General features: G+C 50.2%; 1 long non-coding RNA gene across 1 annotated transcript; it reads right to left on the bottom strand.

The window, feature by feature from the left end:
• Nucleotides 1-1,462: 1,462 nt before the first annotated feature.
• Nucleotides 1,463-2,143, bottom strand: LOC132027209 (uncharacterized). The gene is made up of 3 exons (XR_009407091.1): nt 2,095-2,143; nt 1,927-1,992; nt 1,463-1,538 (listed from the first exon to the last, which is right to left on the bottom strand). It is a non-coding gene; the product is annotated as an uncharacterized LOC132027209 (long non-coding RNA).
• Nucleotides 2,144-25,422: the final 23,279 nt, after the last annotated feature.

The following is a 25,422-nucleotide window of genomic DNA, read 5'->3' as shown; positions in this document are numbered from 1 at the left end:
TGAGGCAGGCGTGGAGTGAGCACAGGGAGAGGGGCTGGTGTTGCTGTTGGGGAGGAGGGCGGATCATGCACGACATTCTGGTCCAAGTTCACTGGGAAGACCTTGGTCCCTGCTCTGCAGAGGACACACTGAAGGTCGCAGGAGTAGGGGGTAGGTGAACAGTTCCTACTGTGACAGCCCAGATGGGGTCAGATGAGAGCCTGAACAGGATAGGGGGGTAGGGACAAGAGAGGATGCAGGGCAATGGAGAGAAATTGTGAGATTCAAGAGCTACTTAAGACACCACAGGATTCCCCAAACTTCCTGTGACTCACACGTCCCGGGGAGTGAACATATCCGGGGCACGGAGGAAAGAGGCAAAGTGAGTCACCTTGTTAGTGTTCAGGAGCGGACTGTGGAAGGTGCCTGGGGACCAAAATGGCAGCTCTCATCTCAACCGGATACCCTACCAGGCATGTTCCTTTTAATCAAGCCGGAGTATCCAACACCTTGGTCCATCTCCAAAGAGTTCCTTAGGGAGAAGACCTTGTTCTGCTCTTATCCCCACTGAGAAATCCGGGGTGGAATTTTCTAGGTGTGGGTCCGTCAATAAAATCGGGACAGGTTCCAAAGGCACTAAGCCTGAGTCTGTGTTTCAGGTTAGCAAAGGCTTCTCTGTTAGAACTGCTTCTTGTGTAAGGCTCAGAGATTTGTTTTGTTTTGTTTTGTTTTAAAGATTTTATTTATTTATTTGACAGACAGAGATCACAAGTAGGCAGGGGGGGCGGGGAGCAGGCTCTCCATGGAGCAGAGAGCCCGACGTGGGGCTCGATCCCAGGACCCTGAGATCATGACCTGAGCTGAAGGCAGAGGCTTTAACCCACTGAGCCACCCAGGCGCCCCTCAGAGATGTTTTTTTAAATAAGCCGCACTTCTCAGAAGTGGTGGAAAGAGCTCCTGTGGGGTAAGATTCTACTTCTAATTTCCAGAACTCCCCAAGTCCCTCCATGCTTTCCAGCACAAGAAAACAGATCTCCAGGAAACGAAACGTCTGGAAATGCTGCTGTTGCTGCAGAAATTTAAAGCCCTGGGTTCACGTCCTTTCCGGTCAAATGTGGTGGGTGAATTTCCCTTCCTGAGGACAATGTTCCTATAAACTAGGGATTCTCACCTGGGGGGCAATTCTGCTCTCCTGCCCCCACCACACACACACACACACACACACACACACACAATCAGAGGACATTTGGCAATGTCTAAAGACATGTGGCTGTCACATGGGGGCGCTACAGAAATCTAGGGAATGGAAGCCAGGAGTGTGGTTCACTGGCCTACAGCTCAGACGGCAGCCCATCCCCCACCACGTACACACAGCCAAGGATTATGCAGCCCCAAATGGCGGGAGTCCCCAAGCTAAGAAACTTTTATAAACCTCGTCTATATCTGCTTTTTATTATAGCTCTTGTTACACTGAATAGCGGGATCACATTATTGTTGTCCTCCTCCTGCAGAAAATGTCAGATGGCTGGCTGGATGGACAGGTGATTAAGAATTAGTCACTGAAGGAATAAATGAACAGAGCGATGCGTCACCGGACTTAACAAGTTAATGAATAAATAGCGAACGTACATTTACAATCTCGTACGCTACACACACACACACACACTTGCTAATAGAACGTAATCTCCATGAAGGCAAGGATTTTGTCTGTTTTATTTACTTCGGTGCCTTCAGCACCAAACAAAGTGCCTGACCCACAGGGAACCCTGACCTTGGACAGCTATCAGCCGCATTTCTGTTGTACCGTAATGCTCTCTCCGCAAACCAGTGAGGAAGGGGGTGTCTGTGCTGGCGTGGCAGATGAAGAAACTAAAGCTCAGAAATCTAAACAGGTGACAGAGCCCAGATTCTCACGGACCTAAACTCAGGACCATCAAGCAGGTTTACCTCATTTTAGAATGACCGAAGGCCAGTCAGCGCCTTGGAAGACTTCCCCAGGTTTCCGATGAAGTTCTAGAAACAGAACACAGCCAGCAGGTCTCCTACCTGTCACCACCCCCTCCCCAGTTCCTTGTCCTTCCCAGGTGCAACAAAAGCAAAACAAGGAATCCTGACCTTTGGCAAAGAAGAAAAGGCCCCGTAGACCCCAAGCTCTTTCTCTTAGAGGCTGGCCGGACTGGAGAGGAATGTGCTCGAGGAATGGCAGGCCTGAGCCTCTTTGTTTCAGCTAACAAACTTCAATTGGTTGCTAAGAGACTGTACAAAGGGAGGCCCATTAGAAGCCCTCGGAACCCACACGCAGTTACATAATACCAGGCACTTCCTTTATAGAAATGCAAATAGTGTGACTCCAATTCCTGTGTGCAATCTGGGCCGCCTGTGATAAGGGGATTTCTTGTTTGGGCCCCCAAGAAATCCCATCTCGTGGGGGATGGGCTGTAGAGGAACCAAGGGGTCAAGGGAGGGTTCTTCCTTCCAGTGCCACTTCCAAAGGACTTAAATATTAATTAACATGCAATCCAATCCCCACTCCACAATAACCGGATTTCACACAATCGGTATCCACACTAATTAATTCAACGATCCCCGTGTGTTATTTCCAGCATTGCTTTTCTGGCATTTCCAATCAATAAGCAGGGAGAGCATTTATTTTATGGCTCCAAATGTTGCAAAACCATGGCGCTTTCTAATCAGGGTGAGTAAGTACCTCTCAAACAGTACTCCCAGAACCATTTCCTGATCTGTGCTTACCAAACCTAATTCAGAAATGTGCGGCCACTAAGAATTACTAAGCAACCTCTGGGTAGCCCTGTAAATCCCCAGCCAGCTTTGCTCCGACCTCCTGATCTGGACAAGAACACAGTTTCTCATCAGCACGGAAAGGTGGGTTTTCTGATTCACTGTTCGAAAAGTCAAGAGGAGGGTAGTCAACACAACGAAGCCGTAATTCCCGCTACCTAACCCAGGACTAATCCCATAACGAACCCAACTACCTAATTCATGGCACTGTCGTGCCTTCCATTCAATAGATTTTATTCCCCACATATTTACAGAGCACCTACTATGTGCCAAGTTGTGTCGTTAAAAACAAGGCAACAGGCTCAAAAATGTACTCATTCCTGTTTAAGTCCACGTCACCAAACCGAGGCTTACTTACAGCTTTAGCTCTCCCAGAAATGGAATACTAAACCAGTCAATCAGGAATCCTCTGACCAGCACCAGTCAGATCATCTGCCTGACACACCCCTGTCATGGTCCCCTAAAGGAAAGTGACCTTCCAACCTGCTTTTTGGCCTAGTATAACTTCCTGTTCCCCACTCCCTCCCTTATGCCTGTGAGAATGAATAAAGGGAGAAACACCGAAATGTAGTCAGGAGGTTCAGCAGGAGGAGCTCTCATGCCCTACCCTCCCCCTCAAGTGCATGTCAAATGGCAAGAGATCACCTTGCAGGTGGATACTACTTTACTACCCAAGCTGGAGGAAGAAAGGTTTCCTCCTGCCCTGGCAACAGCCCGGCCAAGGAAAGACTGTCACAGCTCAGCCAATGAGAAGCCACTATACTTCAAGCTCCCAGTTTACTCCAATAGCCTGTGGCAGCTCAGCCAATGAGAAGCTGTTGGGTATGTAATCAAAGGAGCGAGATTGATACAAAGCGAAGGTCAAGCAAAGCTTTATTTCGTGCCAAGCATCGAGAATCAAACTGACCGGCCAGGGCCGTCTCTTACAAAGAGGCGACCTCTCTCTGCCTTACAGACTAGCTTTTAAGGGCAAAAGCCATGTGGTTGGGCCTGGCCACGCACCGGTGGTCAGTGAGATTGTAACACATAGAGAAAGCTACACAGTCATGCTGGGTCACACATAAGTGACCAATTGAATCAACTGAATTACAATTTACCCTATAGGAGATATTTGAACTAGCCTATCACCTTGGTCAGAGCCTATCACCTAGATAGGCCGAGCCTATCACCTCGGGCGCCCAAAAGGCGCCCAAAGGGCAGGGCCCATACTCCTTGGTAGCTAGGGAGACCCTTGTATTTGGGCTTTGTTACCTGGGACTGATTTCCGGGACTTGTTTTTAAGTCAGTCCCCTGGGGGCTAGGGGGAGCAGGGACAGTTTAAGTTTTACTGTATAAACAACAAAATCACTGATTAACCAGATGGAATCGCTCTGGCTAAATAGGCCCTTACAAAGCCACTATAATTCAAGCTCCCAGTTGACTCCAGTGGGCTTCTTGTTTAGACCAGCCCTCACAGCTTCCTCTTTTCTTGTAGGAAAGAGCATTCCTCTTCTTCGTTCTCAGGGCTTGCCTACATTTTTGCCAGAGCTTCCACGTCCTGGATTGCAATTCTCTGCTATGCCCTAATAAACCCATTTTCGCTGGTAAAAATAATTGGCAGTTTGAGTTCTCCGGGTTAGAACACCTCTGCGAGTCCTTTTGTACAGCTCCTTCGAGCTCCTTTCTAGCTGCTAGATTGGATGCCACCCAATTCATGAGTCTAATAAAGCCAATAAGATCTTTATCATTCGCTCAGTTGGATTTTGTTTTTTAACAGTACTGAAGGGGATGAGGATGTAAGAGTGAACCAGAAAGACTGCATCCCCACGCTCTTGGAATTTACACTGTAACAGGGCAGAGAGCTAATGAGCATGTTAACAAATAACATCAGTTTAAGACAAGAGCTATGAAGAGAATGCGGCAGAGTGATACGACAGAGGGGCTGTGAGTAATGGGAAGGCTCGTCAGATCTTAACTCACCCAGGACTCTGCTGCTTGAAGTCGGCTGTCCTGGCTTCCTTATTACAGACCTCCCTTTCAGTCCTGCAAGTGTTCTAGACTAGATGATAAACTGTGTGGTCAAGGTGACCGTACAGTGATGGGCTACACTAGACAAGGTAGTCCAGGAAGGTCTCTCTGGGGAGGTGACAATTGTTAAATCCTGAACAACCAGAGTAGGTCATGCCAGGAAGGGCATCCCAGGCTGAAGGAACCACAAGCACAAAGCCTGGAGGCGCGAATGAGCTTGTCGTAATGGAAGAGAAAGGAGGTTCGTGCAGCAGGATCATGACGAACAAAAGGGAAAAAGCATAAAACGAGACTGTAGCCAGTGGACAGGGGCCAGATCACAGGGAACCAGGAACACCTTAAATCTAATTTAAGACTTTAAATTTAATTCGAAGTAGCATGGAGAGCCACTGGAAGTTTTAAGCAAAGGGGTGACAGGAATCGAAATTTTTAAAGATGACTGTGGCGTCTGTGCAAAGAATGGATTTTGAAAGGTCTGAGTCAAGGAGAAAGATCAGTTAGGGCAGCACTGCCACAGCCAAGTGGTAGTCGCGAACGGACTCAGGCAGGTTTCTGAGGTAAAGCTCATCGGACTTAGCAAAGGGCCACAGATACAGGGCACGAGAAAAAAAGAATCCCATGTGGACTGGACTGACTTGCAGACTGGGATACCCAAGAGTGGCGTGGAGATGAGACTCCCGGCACAGACCGAACACGAGGCTAGCAGTGGCCATTTGCTGCGAGACCGCTGTGAGCCAGGCACGGCGCTAAGCACAGTACGCCTGAACCCCACTGGATCCTCACCGCGAGCCTGCACAGGTAGACTCGGAAGGGGGAACAGAATTTGCCATCCTAAAATATCCCTCTTTGGCACAAGGATTATTTTAGGCTCGTTATTTTGAAGAAACAGCAGGGTCTACTGGGCAGATGATATGACTAGTACTAATCAGGAAATTTCTAATTGACTATCGTAAGACTCCATTTCTGGGAGATCTGAAACTACAGTTATGCCTCAGTAAGCATTAGTCATTCCTTTCGGGGCCTGTTGTCTGGTTTTTAATAATAATACAGGAAAAATGCTTGAAATAAAGGAGTCAACCTCCAGGATTGTGATAGACTCACAAGGTCAAATAGAGAGCTTTTGACCAGGAACTTGAAATTCTCAAGAATTGCACTTCTTCCTTTTGAAATCCCAAGCCCAGGGGCACTTGGGTGGCTCAGTGGGTTAAAGCCTCTGCCTTCAGCTCAGGTCATGATCTCAGGGTCCTAGGATGGAGCCCCGCATTGGGCTCTCTGCTCAGTGGGGAGCCTGCTTCCCCCTCTCTCTCTGCCTGCCTCTCTGCCTACTTGTGATCTCTGTCAAATAAATAAATAAAATCTTTAAAAGAAAAAAAAAAAAAAAAAGAAATCCCAAGCCCCACTCAAATTCCCCCAACTCTGAAACAGACAGAACACTGATGTCAGAAAAGGCTTCCACAGACCCATTGCATGGACTGCAGCTTGCTTACTGCTGGGGAGTTCCAGTGCGTTCTGGAATGTCTGCTTTGCCCAGAGGGGGCTGCCTGCTGCAAACTGGACTGTCAGCCTCACCTTAGGAATGTCTGACTTTAATCCAAACTGGTCCTGACCAGTCCAGCCTTTGGTGACAGCACCATCATTTCTCCCAGGGGCCGTGTTCTTCTCTGCCATCTGGCAGGGAATTATTTTATTAGCTGAAATACAATGACCGTTGGGCTCAGGGAGGAAAGGAGACAATCCACCACGGGCTCAGGGAACAACAGGAAGCTGAATGCTAGGTCTGAGACAAATCCTATTAGCAGTGACATGGATCTGTGCAGAGATTCTGTACGACGACTCTAAGGACAGACAGCAATGTGACAGGAGAGACGTGCCGAACCTGTCAGGGTAGATGATACAAAATTGGTTCACTTTCAATTTTCTAGACGTGGGATCACGGCTACCATTCTCACTCACTTTTGGCCTCAGTGAGAGAGTGAGGCTAGCCCAGAGGTTGTCAAAGCCCTCCCAAAGCAGGGAGGGTGTTAATACAGCCGCGCTCTCGGCACGGGAGAGTCTGCCTCCCAGGGGGCATTCTGGAAATGTGTGGGATCGCTTTTGGTTGTCCCAGTGGTGGGGATAAGGCACTGTAACTGTTTACAGGGGTGGGTCCATGCCATAGAAGGGACAACCTCAGGTCACAAAGAACTGCCCCACATACTGGCGGGCGCTCCACAGTCTCTCTGGACACTCGAGTGGATGAAAAACTCATGTAGACACTCCATTTTCCCTCTAAACACAAGGTTATTTTTCACAGTCTAAATTTACATGGAAGCCTCCAGGTCTGGGAATGAATGAGAGATCTCACGTCGTTTTACTGAGAACTTGACCCCCAGCTGTTCACCATTCCAGGAAAAGCCCACCACTGGTGGCAATGCCTCTGGAAGTGTTAGAGCCCTCAGCAAAACACGGCCGGGCCAGCTGGCTTCAGCAGGGGACCCCTTCATGGAGATTCTAGACATCGGTGCGAGCATCTGCCTACTTTCTCACGGCTTCTATACGCACAGTCAAGCAGCTACATATTGAATTACATATTATTTTATGTAAATTCCTTGCCTGCCGTTATCCCTTATAATATAGTTAGGGCATTATATTAAATTTTTATGAATTATGTGTGCAAGTGAGCTGTATCATATCTATGATTTTTATTTCTAGGTCGTAAAGGCGATGTCACAAAATAATAGTTATAAAAAGAGGACCCTGGGTTGGACGGGGTTGAGAACCACGGAAGTACAGTGAAACATTACGTTTTTTAAAGATACGGAGAGGGGAAAAAAATCACTCTAGAAAGCCCGGTTCAGTTTTCCAACATATCTTCCCAGTCCTCTTCCCCATGCACACCTACTTTTTTTTTTTTTTTTTTAGATTTATTTATTTTAGAGAGAGAGAGAGAGAAAGAGAAGCAGGAGGGGCAGATGAAGGACGAGAATCTGAAGCAGACTCCTCGCGGGGTGCGGAGCCTGATGCGGGGCTCAATCTCACGACCCTGAGCTCATCACCTGAGCTGAAACCAAGAGTCCAAAGTTTCACCCGCTGTGCCACGCAGGCGCCCCAGCCCCACTTCTGAGGAGCTTCAATCACCGTTCAGAGGGCTACGGAGAGTCGCAATGACAGATCACAAGGCTATTTACATCGAATTATAGTTGCCATTAAGGAAACCCCTTTTATGGATGTGGACACTGAGGCTCAGAGACGCTATGCACGAGCCGCTGAGACAAGTTTTCAGTCTAATTTTGATTCCAGAATGGGCTGCTCCCAAACCAAATTCTGTTTTCGTAATAATTGTGAGTTTTTACTGACACGAATGACCACTGGCTAGGCATGTGGAGGAGGAGGGAGTGCAGGAGGAGACGGAGAAGTAACATGGGTACATGTGACTCCTCCCCCTCCCCCCCCCCCCCTCCCCCTCCCCCTCCCATACTTCCTTTACTGGCAGAACTGCATCGCGTTTCCACTTTGCAGGAGTCCTGCACATCATCCATTTGAGATAACACACCCTGTGCGGCCACCGCTGATCCCAGAACCTCAGACCAGAACCCAACCACCTCCGGCCTCCGAGCTCCGTGCAGATCAATTTTTTTTTTTTTTTTTTTTTTAACCAGCCGAAACTATCCATTTAAGCTATCCTCTGCCATAAGCAAAGGGATGGAAAATCTGTTTTCTGGCAGAAAGGGGAAGAGGTGGAGAGGAGATGCAGAAAGGGAGGAGATGGTGGAGGGAAGTGGTGGGTGCAGAGGAAACGTGGATTAGGAATTGGGAGTGGGGAGATCCAGGGGGAGCGGAATCTGGAAGCAGAGTCTAGCGCCCAGATGCTATTTCTGTGTCCAGAGGCAAGTCACTTTGCTCTGGGTATACATCTCCATTTGCACGGCTCCCTGACCTACGGCACCAGGTAGGAGTAAAGCCAACGAACACCACAGATGGGACAGACCCCGGGTAAAGCTTGAAGATGGGTCACAGAAGCGTAAGGGGGCACGTTCTCGCTTCCTGATGGAGACCTCCCAGCTGGGTCCTCCAGGGGATTGGAGCCCACGTGCACGTGCTTGTGTGTCCTGTGGGCACCTTCTTCCAAATCCCCACCCACACGGAGGTCATTTTGGAGGAAGCAACCGAAATCCACCCCATCCCCAAGCAACTCGTATGCTGTGGTTCCTCCCCAGTTCTCTGTCACTCCTGAACCACGAGCCAGCCCTGGCCAGACCCGAGGGCTGTCCAAAGCATCTGTCATGGAGGCCCACTGCATTTTATTAGCAATTTCCTCCTTTGTTAGCAATTTTACATTGCATATTAGCATTTGTTTTCATATCATATTAGTATGCATCACAAAAGGCTAATCCCATTAGCACTTTTCACATTGTATTAGAGAAAACAAATAATCGCTAGTTGCCAGGGTGCCTCTGCAGCAACGATGGTCTTTTCATCGGCTGCTCTTCTCTTCACTGCGCGTCTGGCCCACCTCTCTCTGCAGAGCTACCTACAGACAGGGAGGAACTCACAGACTCAGACTCAACGAACCCATCTGAGCAATTCCAGAGCTGGCATGGGTCTCCCAAGCCTGTCCATCCACACGTTCCCTCGCTCCTTCATTCAGCTAGTACTTAGTGAGCATACACCTATACCAGGAATCATGCTAACAGCTAGAATACGGTGGGGAATAAGGCTCTATGGAAAAGAAGGTAAATAAATGTTCTCCCCAGGTTAGGGGGTATATACACAAATTATAAGGGACTGTTCAAGCAGAATTTTTTAGAGCATTTGATTGTCAATAAAATGGATATGCCAGTATCAATGCCTTCACCTTGATCGGTTCATTAAAGCGGGTCCTTTAAGATCTCTAACAGCCAATGTTCTGTTAGCTTGGTTCTTGCACCCGGTGCAACTTAAAAGAAAGAATCCTGCATTTTCAGTATATATCAATATATATAGGTCAAGATATGCCTTATTTCAGATTTGTGAACAAGGAAGGTATCTTTAGAATTGTGAGGTTGACAAATGTAGATATTTAGAGCATGCACGCAAAATTTAAAGAATTTTTTTTATATCTTAAAAAAAAAAAAGTCTACTTCCTTTTATTTTCAGACTATTCTCAAGGTAAAATTGACCACTCCTCACTTACTAGGTTCAGATACTGAAATTATCACAATTTCTGGGAAATGCCTCATTTACCAGAACGGCTTCTCAACACCAGGAACGGCTTTTAGAAACCGGACTCTCAGTCCTGGGTACGTCAACTACGGGTCCCCACGGCTCTGTAGATGAAATACAAAGATCTGGGGGCGGAGGGGAGGAGGCTTTGTAATACTGTGAAGCTTTTTATCAATGTGCAGGACCGTGATTACAAATCACATGGGCTTCTCATGTCAGGGGAAAACATGATGAAGACCAAGGAAACCTTCCTTGTTTAGTGCAAAGAAAATGGTTGCTGTTTGGTGAAGCTTATTACCAAAAATAATAATAATAATAATAAATCTTTAGATGCATAAAGTAAAATACATAGTAATTCAAAAGAAACAGTATATTGAACTGCAATCACTTTTAAAATACTTTAAAACTGTAATAAACCAAGACATAAGGTTCTTTAAAAAAATTTTTTTTTATGGAAAATTTCATGCCATCGAATGATTAGTTGCTCCAGTAATGACTAGCGCTCTTGAAGCGCTTGCAAAGAAATCACTTATTAATTAAACCTAGTTCAAGGGACAGAGAGGTCTCGCCCATGGAAGGAATGCGGCTGGTGATGATGGTGATGGTGATGGCAGCAGGGATGCTCACTGTGTAGAATGACCTTCTGGATCCCCATTCTTCACCCCTCCCTGTACCGACACCCTTGCTATAAAACTTTCTAATCCCTTCCTCAAAAGGGAGGGTGTGTTTTTTTCTACTCCTTGCCTTTGGGTTCAATCCTGTGACTTGCTTTGGCCAAGGGGATACCAGCGGACGTGACACAGGAGGGATGTGAAATGTGCTTGTGTGCTTGGGTACACCCTCGACGACTCTGCCATCGTCAGGAGAAGATGGGAAGCAGCTTCCCCTTCAGCTTGGGCCCCAGAATAAGCACCTGGGGATCAGAGCGCCCCCCCCATCCTGAAGTGAGACAGATGCTTATTACCGTATGCCATCGAGACTCTGTGAATGCTTGTTATGCAGCAGCAGCTGACTGATACATCCCCGTGATGGCAATGGTGAAAGTAGCATATTTATTTGCCTCTATTTGTGGAGAGTTCATTTAAATACTACAGAGGAGACAGAAAGTACAAGGGCCCTGAATGGTGAGGTCTGAATTGGTTCAAATCCAGGCTCTGCATTCCACCTCTCTTACTCTCTGTGTCCACACGCATAAAATAATATTGAACTTACAGGGTAGTCACGGAGAATAAATGAGGTGATGCCAAGTAGGCGCCTGGAACAGAGTCAGCGCTCACCAAAACAAGAAGGGAGGGGGAGGAGGAGGGAGCGAGAGAGCGAGAGAGAGAGGAAAGAAGGGAGGGAGAGAAGGGAAGTTCATGAAAGCAGCAAGTTCGCCTGAAGCTGGGGGGGTGGGGTTCCACAGCTCCCACTTGGCCTGCCTGAGTTCTCACCCCCCACACTCCGAGCAGAAGGCTGTGCCAGCCTCCCCGGGCCCTCCCAAGGCGCACAGCATCTCCAGGAGTACCACGCCAGGTGCTGCGTGCTTTCACAAGACTTGTCTTCCTTTTAAACCTGTTGCCACAGGAATAGAGCTCCCGTCCCGGCAGAAGACTGGCAGAAAGAATGGGGTGCGGGGCGGCGGGGGGGGGGGGGGAGCAGGGAGAGGGCATCCAGCCTCCTGTATTCTCACTGGGAAATCATCCCGAGCCTTTGATACATTAAAATTGAAGAGCTGTAGATGCCGGTTGTCATGGCGACATTCCGCATGCCGCCCTGCGATTGGCGGTGTAAGTTCACTTTCCTTTGGGTGTTGCAGCCTAATTAACTGTTATTTTTGTCAGTGTGGAGGAAGAGCCCACACTTGAGGTTTTTGGCAGTGATCGCAGCCCCTGCGGACCGAGTTAATTTTCACAGACTACAAAGACAGGAATGGCTGGGCCCCCGCCGTATTTAGAGTCCCAGGAAAGTTGCCAATCTTTAAGTAAGAGTCCGAGAAAATAGGAGCGCGCCCCACCCCCCACCCCACCCCATCCCTCCCCTCCCCCAAGCTCCTCAACTTTTCTCTCTTCGGCAATTCCAACAACTTGTGGAGCCGTTCACACGACGTAGGCGGCTTGGAGAAGGGACAAGGGGCAGCGGGGAACCCACATCAAGAACCCGCCTCCGCTGCGGGCTCCGGGGGACGCGCGGGCACTGGTGTGCGGGTCCCCGCTGGAACGCTCAGGGCTGCACCGCCCCCACCACGGGCACCGGGACGCGAGCGCGCGCGCGGCTGGCGGGGAGGCCGCCCGCCCGCTCCTCCGGCCCCACACACGGGCCGGCTCAGCACCAGTCCCCAAAGGGCCCCCGGAGAAGGAGATTCCATGTGGGCACGAGCCTGCGAACCAGAAAGCTATCGTGCTGCGACGCCAACCAATCTGTTTCCAGCTTTGATTTTCAGCGGAGCTGGTTAACCTGTGTCATAAAATGAGCTGCTCAACTCATTCTTTTGTTTTGTTTTGCTGTTTTTTGTTTTGTTTTGTTTTTAAAAACGTCCTGCCTTGCATTTTTGGAAACTGAAGAATCCAAGTCTCTGGGTGTGGGGTCCATGATGTGTGTTCTGACAAGCTCTCGAAGAGATTCTGGTGCCTAAGAACTCTTGAGGAGCACCATTCTAGAAAGCTTGTCCTTCATACGGCACAGAAATCGGTCTACTTGAGGAAGATGAGATATTTCTACTTCTCCCGCTGAAATGCCCCAGAACAAAGCAAATTCCTCCTTTCCCCAGGGGCCCTCGAGGAATCTGAAGGGTCTCCTCATTCCCCAAGGTCTTTGCTCCTCGAAAAAGAGACGATTCCTACAAAGGTTCATCTGTCACTTGAGCTCATCAATGCTTCTCTCACTGGTAGCCTGAACTCGAAACCAGTAGGTGTTTCTGCAGGACTAAGAGAAATGTACTCTCATGTAGTAAGCAAGAGTGGTTAAGGACCATGACCTTGGAATCAGACAGGTGGATTTATACCCTGGCCTTGTCCCAGGATTTATACCCTGGTCAAGTCGCAAGGCATGACCTTGGCCAACTTACTTAATCTCTCCAGCCTGGGAAGTAAGCAAGATAATTAGAGCATCCGCCTCATGGGGCCATTAGGAGAGTTAAATGAGTTAATACACAAACACCTAACTCTTGATAAATGTCAAAAGCGTAATCTTATTATTAACCAGTGGCCCATCACAAACATGTTGCCTCTTCAGTTGAAGCTGTGTCACAGCCAAGAAGAGAGCAGAAAGTGCTCATCCGTCTTCGTACGCAAGCCTTTATGGTCATACTATCATACACAAGCCTTTATGGTCATACTATCATGAAGGGCATCACCAGATCTCCGTGTGCCCCCAAAAGCCCCTAGAATCCTTTCCATGGTTTAAGATTTTAAAGTCATGATTTTATTCTGTTGCTTTTCCCTCGTTGTCTTTCAGCACTTTCGGGTCAATGTGACAATCTGACAATGGTTGGGTCCGTACTATGTGCCCGGCACTGCATTCAGCACCGAGGAGACAGAGATAAGCAAAAGGACTTTATTCTTGAGAATATCGTGGTGTAGAGCCGCGTTTGGAAGAACGCTTTTTGTCCCCCAAACAAGGTCTTCCGTGGAAATGTACTGAAAAGAAAAGACAGGAAATGGGAATGAAGCCAAGAGGGGTCTGGGCTTTCCCCACTGAGCTTTCTCCAAATTCCACTTTGTAATTGCTTCTGGAAGAGCCGGAGGGATCCTCCCAGAGCTTTGGGTATCTGCAGGACAAAACACGATCACTGCCCTGTGCAGGACTGGAAGGGGGGACTCAGACACGGCTGGGCTTTTAAGGATTCCTTCCTGCATGTTCTCTCCCTCTTGAGGAGCTGAAAAGAAGTCTTCTTGTTCCTCTGGAATTCTGGGTTTCCAGTTGTGAACAAACCACTCGGAAAGGGTCCTTCCATCTTTCCCTCCTATGTTCTGTTCCCTCCTGTGTCCTTCCTGAAATTTCTCTCTCACTCTCTCTCCTATGACCTCTAGAACCCAGGGGATTTGAGAGGCAGAGAGACCTCTCAAGTGTCAAGAGACTTGACACCTACTGGTTTTGTCTGGTCAATGTATCTTTCCCCTTCGTTGGGCCACAACACTCCAGTTGTGCTGAGAACCACCACCACCCTTCTCTTGCTCTCAGACCACATCTTTCAGGGGGCGAGGACCTCATCCATACCTCCAACAGTAAGCACATGGCTCGGCCTGGTCGATCAGAGTCCCACATCCCCTGGCCTCAGTGACTGGTTTAATTTGGGGCAGGAGACACAATCAAGGTGAGACTATTGAGGAAACAGCAAAAGCTTTTCTGCTGAGCTTGAGCGGTGAGATTTTAAAGCCTGGTCCTCCCGAGCACGGCGGAGAGGGAATATGGGGCCCCGATGGGCACCTGTCTGTGGCCCTGTCAGCAGCTCATCACACAGAGTGGAAAGCAGGTGGAGGAGGCCAGGGCACCTGACTGACCAGCTCTAAGGGAGGTCCTGCACCAGCACTGCATTTGGCCAAGCTTTGCTCAATCATCCCTCAAAGGACACCCCTCTCTAGAGCTTCATAGTAAAGAGGGTGGTCCCTGAAGTCGAGCAGACCTTCCTCTGCCGATCACAGGCTGTTCACGTGACCTTAACTGTGTGACTTAGCCTCCGAGAGCCCCAGTTTCCTCCTCCGTAAATTGGGGACACTAGCATTTTTGTCATCGATCGTTGTGAGAATTTAATGAGGTCATAGAGGTCATGTGCTTGATCACAGTTCCTTGTATCTAGTAAACATCACAAAATGTCACTATCCAGCTCAAAAAAGCAAAACCAAGAGCAGATGTCCAGGTTTCCAGAAGACCAGGAGTTTTCCATGGGCCTTGGAGGACCGCTCTGGTACCGGAAGTGGTGGGAAAGCGGCTTATTCTCGCCGTTGGAAAGAAGAGGGATGCGGAGCGGGCAGTGATGACGGCGATCCAGAACGCTAAGAAATGGCTTAAGACTTAGTCTTCAAAGAGCTGCCACTCGTTGACAGTAGCCATTTCATGCTTGACTGTCAGCTTTGACAAGCTGCAAGTGGCCAATCTTTGCCGACGGGCAGATAGTGCAGCTCTCACATTATCATGCTATAAATTAACATTTCAACATGAAACTGGTACTGGAATGCAGCTCAGATCCATTCCTCCATTCCCTCCTCAGCCTCGCCTCACGGTTCCTGCCCTCGGATGCCTACCGAGCAACCGATGCACCCAAGTGGCCTTCACTGCATTTCTGTTGTCAGCAGGGTTGGGGGGAGGGGGAAGAGGACTCCGCTCGTCCCCAAGTAATCACTTGAAACAAGGATGCCGCTCGTGCCAGTGGCGGGTTCTTTGTTGTTGTCACTGTTGTTCCATTCTTGGCCATTATCACTGGCTTCTATTGTAGACTCAAGCGGTGTCTGAAATCACACCCCCTTTCATTTCTCCTCTGCTTTGAAGGGAACAGCTCTGCACAGCCCACCAGTGGGGAGATGCTCATCCTCCGTCATTTTACGCTACATTACAACAGAAGTTGCGTGACTCCAAAGGATGCTTTTGACTTTAAAGTTCTTGTGATCTATTTTGTGCAATACACATGTTAAATTAGAAATTCATTTGTCACTCCCAGATAATAATGCTCAGAATGGCGCTTCCTGCATGAGTCTATATCTTCGGCCTGGAGTTGTTCTGCTGATGAATATGCATGAGCCCCAACAGGGAGAAGAGAGATTTGCACAACCTGTTTCCCGGAAGAGCCTCGGATGGTTCAGCTCAGTGTTCTGAGGCTGAGCTGCCAAAGCCAAGCACAGCGTCCACCTTGCCATCCACAGCTGGTGCGGTCTTCTCAGAACACCGGCCCCCGCCTCTGCTGAGGGTGAGTGCCCCACGGCAGCGGGGAGCCCCGGCCAGCCGGGAAATGCTGCTGCTTGTTCATTCATGAGCCGTCCACAGAGCAGAGGGTTGCAAGGCAGCGAAAATGCAAGTGGCCTCCCAGTGGCCTCCGGAAATCCCAGCTGGAGAACTGAGAAGCCATGAGAGAGGCTGTCTAACTCTGCCTCCAGGAACCGAGAATTAGAAACGGGAGTCCACTAACAAGCGACAAATTTCAGAACGAGACCAGTGCTGCATGCTGGGGAGAGTAAAGGCGGCTCTTCCCAAGGGAGCCATCGAATGTCCAACAAAGGAAGAAGGAACAGGCATGGTGGCGAAGCCAGGACTCTTGAGGCGCCACAGCAGCCTGGTCACGGCTGCTGGAAGTCATGGGTTTTGGGTCCCTTTCTCGGGATCTAGGCTTTGTACTCTGACACGGAACTCATTCCCTGCCTCTTCCCTCAGAAGGGCTCATTCCGTTTGGATGGGTTTCACAACCGATCCAAGTTTCTAGAAATGGAAGCTGTTTTGCATCTTCTGCAGTGATGGAAGGAGTTGGCGCTGACGGATCTGGGGCTCTGACTTAAGCCCTGTACCAGATGTGACCACCACCAGTCCTGACACACACAAGTGTCCTTTCTCCTCTGCTGCCGCCTTGGGAAGCAGGGGGACAGCCACGGCAGAAGCACAAAGAGGAGGGAGCAACTTTCCTCTTTTGACTTCCAAAATGGGCTCCCAGGACCGTTCATGAGACAACAGTCTCCCTTTCTCTGTATATAGATAGATCAATAGACCAACTGATCAATCAATCGATAGAGATGTATTAGTGACCTCCAAAGACACAGAACCTAAATAGACATCCTAAATAGAAGATATATCTGTATCTACAGATACAGCTCCTAGTGGTTTTGTTTCTCCAAAGAAATCTATTTTGCTTTCTATCTACCTACCTATCTACCACGAGAGAGAAAGGCTGATTGATTACAGGAATTGGCTCATGTGATTACAGAGGCCTAGAAGTCCTATGATCCACCGTCTGCAAGCTGGAGGCCCAGGAAAGCTGACCCTACAATTTAGCCTGAGTCTCAACGGCCAAGAACCAGGAGCACCAATGTGTGAATGTAGAAGAAGACCAATGTCCCAGCTCGAGCAGAGACAACAGATTCCCCCCACCCAACCCTGACTTTCTTCTGTTCATGCCCTCAACAGATTGGATGCTCCCCAACCGCAGGGTGAAGTGGTCCGCGGTGCACTGTGCACTGATTCAAATGCTAATCTCTTCCAGAAACACAGCCACAGACACACCCAGACACAATGTTTTACCAGCTGTCCCACTTCCCTTAGCTCAGTCCTGTTGACACGCCAGATTAACCATCACTGTGGTCACTGCATGGACACGGGCACAAAACACCCAAAATCAAGAGGAGACCCAGAACCCCACAATAAAGGCCAGAAAGGGCAGAGGATAGGACACGGACAAAAACAACTTCTTGGAATTGTAACATCTGAACTTCTTTATGAGACCAGATATTACCTTCAAGAGGTGGAAGAGAGGGTTCCGGAGAGAAGACATAGACTATACCGAGAAGGCTTTGACTGTCGACTGACTCTTTGCCAAGACTGAGTTAACTTGAATCAATGGTCCAAACCCAGTATCTTCTGCACTCCTGTCCTAGATATCAGCCTGCGCCCATCTCAGGGGTGGGGGCTATGGGTTATGGAAAGCAGAGGAAGTTACACAGAGCCCTTGCGCACCCAAGGTCTAGTGAGGAAATCCCACATCTCCTGCACGTGGGGGCTGGCCCAGGGCTTCAGAGGATCCCAGAGCAGCACAGTCTTACCAAGAAAGGCTGGAGGGAGTGTAGCCTGTCTGCACAATAACCATGATTTTTCTAGCAATGTGCAGGGCCAGACTGAGGAAGGGAAGAGTGCTGGTGTGTGGCATGCAAGCATCTATATTTACTGGCCTGGAATGTTCTATTTTGTGTTTTCATTTTTCCATAGGAAGCCCCAAAATGGTGCCCAGTATAATGGAAGGACAAGGGGAGAGGTCCTTAGGCTCTAAGACAGGAAGAAGACCATTAGAACTACAGCAGAAGGCTCTGTGGCTCTACAGGAGCCCAGGGAGGAGCAACTCTGCCTGCCAAGTGGACATGAGACCGCTTCGCGGTAGGACGGGTGTTCTAAATGACCCATGTGCTGCGTGCATCCTGGTTCCTCCAAGTGTGGCCCCTGGCCCCCAGCACTGGGGGGGCCAGCACCTGGGAGCTCATCAGAAATGCAGAGTCTCAGGTCCTACCAAAGATCTCCTGAATCAGATTCTGCTTTTTAACAAGATGCCCCAGATGAGTTATATGCAAAAGTGAAAGTTCGGGAAAAATTACCAACCTGGCCCTATACAGCGAGATAAAGAGCCTGGACACTCTCGGACCCCTGTGATCCCTCCGGGGTCCCAGAGGCACGAGCTGAAAGCTCACCAGCCCAGCCTTCTCAGGGCTCCCGGAGCCCGAGCTGTGTTATGACCTTTCCAGGACATAATCGAACTAAGAGTCCCCGGAGGCATCAATGTACAAACTGTGAAAATCAGATTTTCCTTTAAATCAAGCCTTACAAAGTGTTTAAAATAGACTTAGAAATGCCACAGGATCCCACCTGCTAGGAGAGACGAAACAACACGGAGCCACCGAAGAACCTGTCACAGGGAGAAAGATGTCCAAACCGCACCTGCGAAACCAGGAGACAGACAGAGAACGAGAGAACGAGGCGCTGGGGGGCGGGAGGGGGGGGCGATGGAGATAGAGACAGACAGAGGTGTCAGAACAGAAATAAGAGAGGCGAGGCAGAAGGGAACCCGCAAGAGACCTTGTTTCACGGGCCCTGCTTACTGGCGCTGCCCGGAGCCAATCCCCAGGAGAAGCTTCCCTGGTCCAGAACCCAAGGCTCTTTGCTGGGCCCTTAATTCACTCTCTAAGACGTCCTCCCCTTACTTCCAGCTGCGGCCACCATCCCCACCCAGCGGGTGCCCTTCTCAATCACCCCTTGCTCTCTCACAGGCCGCGCGCACACACGCTGCGCCTTCCCTGCCCTGGGCCACAGCCTGGCCCGCCCTTCCTGCTTATCCTGGGCGACTCCCCGCTTTCCCGTCCCAATCCCAGCACCCATCCCCACCGGCTTCCCACAGATTAAACCGCTCCAGGCATTAACGCATTTCCCGATGATTTCCTCCTGGGGCCTGCTGACCTCCCCAGCATACATTATTCCCTGTGGGTCTCCTCTATCAGACCCTGAGCTCCGTCAGGAGAAGGGGTAATGCCTCATTCAGTTCTATGGGCTTTGTCACGGGGCTGGCCCTCTGTAAGTGTCGGAAGATCATTTTCTTCTTTCTGAGAGATATTGAACACAAATAGCATCAGAGCCTCAAAGGCAGTGCAATGTTCCTTCGGGCAAATGAGTAGAAGGCCACAATCTAGAGCCCACAAAACCAGTATGGGATTAAAGACATCCACATTCTCCACAGCCATGCCAGCGACAGACATCACTAATCAATCAGAGCGTCCTCCTCCTGCTCTCCTGCCCCCCTCCCTGAGCTTAACCATGACCTCAGAACCTCTCCCTACACACACGGTAACCCAGACACACACGGCCAATTGACTAGATGTAGCTAACTGATTTTAGAAGAACCAACAAGATTGATTCTGTTGGGTAAAAACATTTTTACACGCTGTAAGCATTCATGAACAAACGCACAGGGGGCGCCTGGGTGGCTCATTGGGTTAAAGCCTCTGCCTTTGGCTCAGGTCATGATCTCAGGGTCCTAGGATCAAGCCCTGCATCGGGCTCTCTGCTCACGAGGGAGCCTGCTTCCCCCTCTCTCTCTGCCTGCCTCTCTGCCTACCTGCGACCTCTCCCTCTGTCAAATAAATAAAAATTTTAAAATCTTAAAAAAAACAAAACAAAAGCATGGGTACATGTTTATATTACTAATAACATTTATTGAGGGTTCTGTGACGTGCTCTCTAGACACTATCTCAACGGACCCTCAAACAACCTCATGAGTTTGCTGCTACCACTACCCCCAATTTACAGATGAGAAGACTGAGTTTCAGAGAGTAAGTGGTTGCCCTAGGTCAATAAAGAGAATGAAAATTTAAGGCCTCCTTTGTCTCACCTCAATCAATGATCAATGTTCCTTAACAATTATGCTATAGTGGACAGAAGTCTTCATTGGGAAAAACAAGTCATGTCATCAACTTCCTTTTAAGAAAAAAAAAAAAAAAGATTTATTTGCTTATTCTGGAGAGAGAGCAGGAGTGGGAGGTGGGAGGAGGGACAGAGGGAGAGAGAGGTTCTCCAGCGGACTCCCCACAGAGCACAGAACCTGATGCGGGGCTCGAACTCAGGACCCTGAGATCATGACCTGAGCCGGAATGGAGATTTGGATGCTTAACCACCTCGGCTGTCCAGTGTCCCTCATGTCCTCGGCTTGTGAAAGAGCCGTCAGAGAGCCAGACGCAGGCATCCCTTGTGTGTGTCTCCCTCCTTGAAACCAGAGATGAGATTTTGCCGGCTTGATAAATCCGTTCTCCGAACAGTTACCGCTTCCGGAGCCTTGCCTCGTGCCCAGTGCGGTGCTGGGTGTACGTGCATCTCCTCCCTCATCCTCGGCATCAGTCTCCGGGAAAGGCTAACTCTCAGATGCCCAAACAGAGAGGGTTCCAAACCTGCTCCAGTCGGCACGGCCGGGAAGAGGCGGGATTTGAACTCGGGCCCTTCGACTCTGCACCCTGTACCCCTCATCCCCCGCCCCCCACCCCAGTTTGGTCCCGGCACGGCTCTGGCTCTCACACAGCCACACACACGCGGGGAAAAAGACATGACATAGTCCACGGGAGCACACAAACTCGAGTTTATTTTTGCTTCCTGGTAAAATTGTTCCCCTGCACTGACTGCCTTAGCAAAATGCTGGGTTCTTTGAATCCCAGCTCTCTGCTTTAGTTAAGCTAATTGCCATTCTTTGCCTATAATTTTCAAATTCCCATTTTCCACTTCAGATCCACCACGTAAGTCCACGCTGACAAGGAGAAGAGCTCACAGTCGCTGCTGTAAGGGGGCCCATTCCGTCTGGCATTCTCTCTCCGCCTGCCTGACGGCGGGAGCCATCCCAGCCTGGTAATTTAAGCTCTGAGGTTCCTTGCCATTCAGCTTCATAAAACAACAGCCTTCTCCCCCAACGGGAATACCCAGAGGGCTTCGGCGGGCCAGGGGAAGAAGCTGGAGGCCGCAGAGTTAGAGCAGGGGTGGAAATCTGGAGTGGGGACGGGCAACCCAGCGTTTGCAAGAGAAGACAAGACTGGGGCTCCTGGAGCGCCGTTCGGCCACAAATGCATCATTTATAAGGTTTCCTTACAAGGTTCCCTTCCCTAGGCTGCTGGAAGAGCAGCCAATTGCCTCTGAGGCGTTGCTGATCTCGTGCCAAGAGGCACTAGAACAGACCAGCTAGGGCCTAGGAACCATCTTGGTTCCTTCTTCGCTGTGTGTCGTTGGGAAGGCGAGCCAGCCTCTCTGGGCTTCACGGTTCTCCGCGGTGAAACAGAAAGAACTTACAGCCACGTGAAGGACTTACACCAGCTCCGCCACGTCCAAAACTCTGGGTGAGTGTCACTTGCCGATACAACACATACGGATACACCGGGTCAACGGAACCTATCAGGGGTGTAGACACTGAAGGGTGGGTGAGGCAAGGCAGGCTCCAAGGAAAGAAACGGGGTCCCCCCTCTGTCAGCGGCTCCGGAAGCCGTCCGTCCTCTTCCCGCCCTTTCCTTCCACCCACAGCTCGCGCTGAAGGACAGAGACGAGTAATAAGAGTGTGTCCAGACACGTCTTGATATTAATGTCCGTTTTAGAGCCCACGACGTTCCAGGCGCGGCGATGGACAAGAGCGCGGCAGCCCCCCAGCCCCCGACAAACGGGCAGGGAGCACATTATCGCCCCCGCTCGCTGCAGAGGCGCGAGGAAGCTCGGGGCGATGCCAGGGGCACAGGCCAGGATTCGAACCCGCTTCTGCCTGGTTCCACCCCCGCTCTGCAGGCACTCGCTCTCCTAGTTCGGGATTTCCCGAAAGCAGAGACACGGGCACCGAAGCAGGGAATATGCTTGTGAAGTGACTCAGGAGCCCCGGAGTAAGAGATGGCGGAGAGAGAGAGAGACGGAGACGGAGAGATGGGGAAGGGAAGGCCGGTCACGGTGTGCCACGGACCTGTCACCCCAGCGGGCAAGCAGGTGCGATCCTGCAAAGCCCTTCTGTGGACCCACGTAGCCTGTGCCTCAGAGTCATCCCAGGAAGGACGGGACCCGGGGCGTTCCTCCACCGATGCCCACGGGCTGCAGGCGGCGCCCAGACTCCCTCTCCGGGCACGGCCAGGTCATTTCCAGGCAGGTGCTGAGCCACCTGGCCGCAGGAAGCCCGGGGCTGGGGGCACACAGACACCTGGAGTCACCACGTGACATGACACACACGCGGCGTGCACACAGCCATCCACCTCTGAAGCAGGCGAGCCACGTGGTGTGGCCCTGGGCACAAAAGCGTCTGTGACCAGCCCCTTCGCACACAGCCCCAGTGGGTTCTTGGATACACGGTCTCTAGGGGAGTCCGAGCTCCCTGAGGGGAAGTGCCGCCATAGAGAGAAGGTCGGCATGCCCTCAAAACCTGTGTGGTGACGCCTAATCCCCAGCGTGGTGGGGACAGGTGAGGCCTTGGGGAGGAAGTCAGGTCATGTGAGAAGACTGCTCATGAATGGCGTTAGTGCCCTGATAAAAGGGACCCTACAGGGGCGCCTGGGTGGCCCAGTGGGTTAAAGCCTCCGCCTTCAGCTCAGGTCATGATCCCAGGGTCCTGGGATCGAGCCCCGCGTCGGGCTCTTTGCTCAGCGGGAAGCCTGCTTCTCCCTCTCTCTCTCTGTCTGCCTCTCTGCCTACTTGTGATCTCTGTCTGTCAAATAAATAAAATTTTAAAATCTTAAAAAAAAAAAAAAAAAAAGAGAGGCCCTACAGAGCTCCCTCACTCCCCTGTCATAGGAGCACTTTGTGAGGAGGGGGTGTCTCAGACCCAGCAAGGGAGCCCTCACCAGACACCCCATCCGTCCGCCAGCACCTTGGTCTAGAATGTACTTGTCACTTCCAGGCGCCAGAACTGTGAGGCATGGGTGTCTATTGTTTATCAAGCCCTCAGTCTGCAGCATCCTGCTGCAACAGCCTGGATGGACAAAGATGGCGACATACGACATACGTTTGTTTTTTCTTTTTCCTTCTCACAACACCCAGGATGAAAACAGGCAAGGCAGTATCACCCAAGCTTTTCAGCTGAGAAATAAAGGAGTCTAGATAACACAGTATCCTCTTGTGCTAAACAGCCTGGCTTCTCATTCAGGTTTGCCACCTATTATTTTAATAGTTCGCATTTCCTATTTCCTCAACTCTCTGTTCTTTTAACAATAAATAACTACGGAGCCCGATGTGTGCCCAGCCGCATTCCAGGTACCAGGGATACAACAGTGAACAAAACAGACCCCCCTGCTAAATATCTCCACTGTCCGTGACCTCACTTTCTACTGGGTGAAGAGAGATAATACACAGGAAAAATAGGAAAAATGTTAGACAGAGAAGAGACTGTAAATTAAAGCCTAGAAGGAGGCAATCTGCAGGGGGCAATCTGTGTTAGAATGATAAAGAAAACCCTCTCTAAAAGGAGGCATCTGCATAAAGATTGGCCAGGGATGCAGAAGGAAGCCCATGGCTATCTGACAGGAGGGTTTTCCGGATGGTGAAAACAACAAGTGCAAAGGGCCTGGGGCAGGAATCTGCCTGGTATGTTCCAGGAATATCAGGAAGGTTGTGTGGCTGAACTGGACTGGGTGGGGGGTATAAACAGGGAATGAAATCTGACAAGAAAGGTGGAGAGTGGCAGATTGGAGCCTCTGGATTTCACCATGAGTGGGATGTGAAGCTGTTAAGATGATTTTGAGCACAGAAGTGACATGAGATGTCATTTATTTTTATAACATCATTCTGGCTGTCAAGAATAGACTTGGGGGGGGGGCAAGGGCAGAAACACGGAGAGTGGTCAGGAGGCCTCAGTAATATGGGCGATATGTGATGGGGGCTGGGGCCAGCGTGGGATCCACGGGGGCAGCAGGAAACGATGGATTTTATAACATGGGCACAACGCTTTCCAGACCCAAGGCATGTTATCTTGTCCCATTTTCATGGACACTAGGCTGAGGCAGGGATTACCATCTCCCATTTTTACAAAGAACAGGAACTGAGGGCCTCTCCAAGGTCACACAGCTAATCCATGGTCAGCCCAAGCTGATGACACAGCTATCCTAAATCGGTCACTTAGGCTGTTTCCCCCAATCCGATGACCCTTCTGCTGCATTTCAGGTGACAGGTTCTATCGCTGGTGAAGACTACACTTCCTGAGAACGGTGTTTCCCACATGTTTTCGACCACAAGCCCCCCCCCCCACCCGCCCCACCCGCTCCACCCGCTCCGTTTCTAAAGCCAGTCAGGACTTGAGAATGAAAACGTTCCTGGCGGACTGGAGACCAAAAGACAAAGGCAGAGAGAGGAAGAAGCAGAGAGAGGGAGAAGCTGCTGAAAATTCCAGTGCTTTGCAGGCAGGAATCAATTCCCTAGGGTATATTTGTCCCCTTTGCGTGGAAACTTAATTAAAAGCGTGATTCGATTCGAACAGGGGCATGGGCGATGTGACACTTTAAAAGTACCGTGGTGTTGGGCTTGGCGATGATCCTGAGAAAATGCCGGAGACTGGAGACATCTGCGTGCAGGATGATAGAGGCAGGGAGACCAGCAAGAAGGAATTATACCAGCAAACACGTTACAACGTAACATGGTTGCAAAACCTTCTTATCCTGCCCTGACCAGGAGCTCCAGGCTCACCTGAGGAGCTGTGTAGGCCTACATCTCTGGTTCAACAGAGAATCAGCATTTCAAACCTCTAAGGCCAGAGAGCCCCCCCATTTCCCACCCCACCCCCCGTTCCTTCTGATGTCCTTCCAGCTCAGCGAACACCACTGCCACCCGCTCAGTGCCACAGGCGATGGAGACCCAGCAGTTGACCTTGATTTCAGTCTCTCCCTCCCCCTAAGTTTCAGGGTCTCTTAAGAGCTGCCAGTTCTGTTTGCAGAATGTTTCTGCAGGAATGCCTTTTGCCTCACCCCTCACTGAGGAAAGCCTAGGTGTCTCCCAATGCATCTGACAGTGTGAGCTGTTTAAAATGTGCCGTGTACACCTGAACGGGTGTTCCCCTTGTCTCGATGTGCTCTATGGCTTCCCGGTCTTCTTTGAATGAAAGATCATTTAAAGTCTATGAGATTCGGCCGCTCACTTCTCTCGTCTCTGCTTCTGTGGGGATTATCTCCCCTCCTGAGAGCCTTCCCATGCCTCTTGGTCTCTCTTCTGACCCTTGAATGCACAAAGCCCCTTTCCGCTCTCTGGGCTTCACAGATGCTGTTCCCTCCGCCTACAATGCTTTCAGGTCAGGCAGCCTTAGGATGGGCT

Source organism: Mustela nigripes, chromosome 11, assembly GCF_022355385.1.
Source record: "Mustela nigripes isolate SB6536 chromosome 11, MUSNIG.SB6536, whole genome shotgun sequence".
In the NCBI taxonomy this organism is placed as follows: Eukaryota; Metazoa; Chordata; class Mammalia; order Carnivora; family Mustelidae; genus Mustela; species Mustela nigripes.
This window is presented reverse-complemented; position numbering and strand designations above follow the sequence as displayed.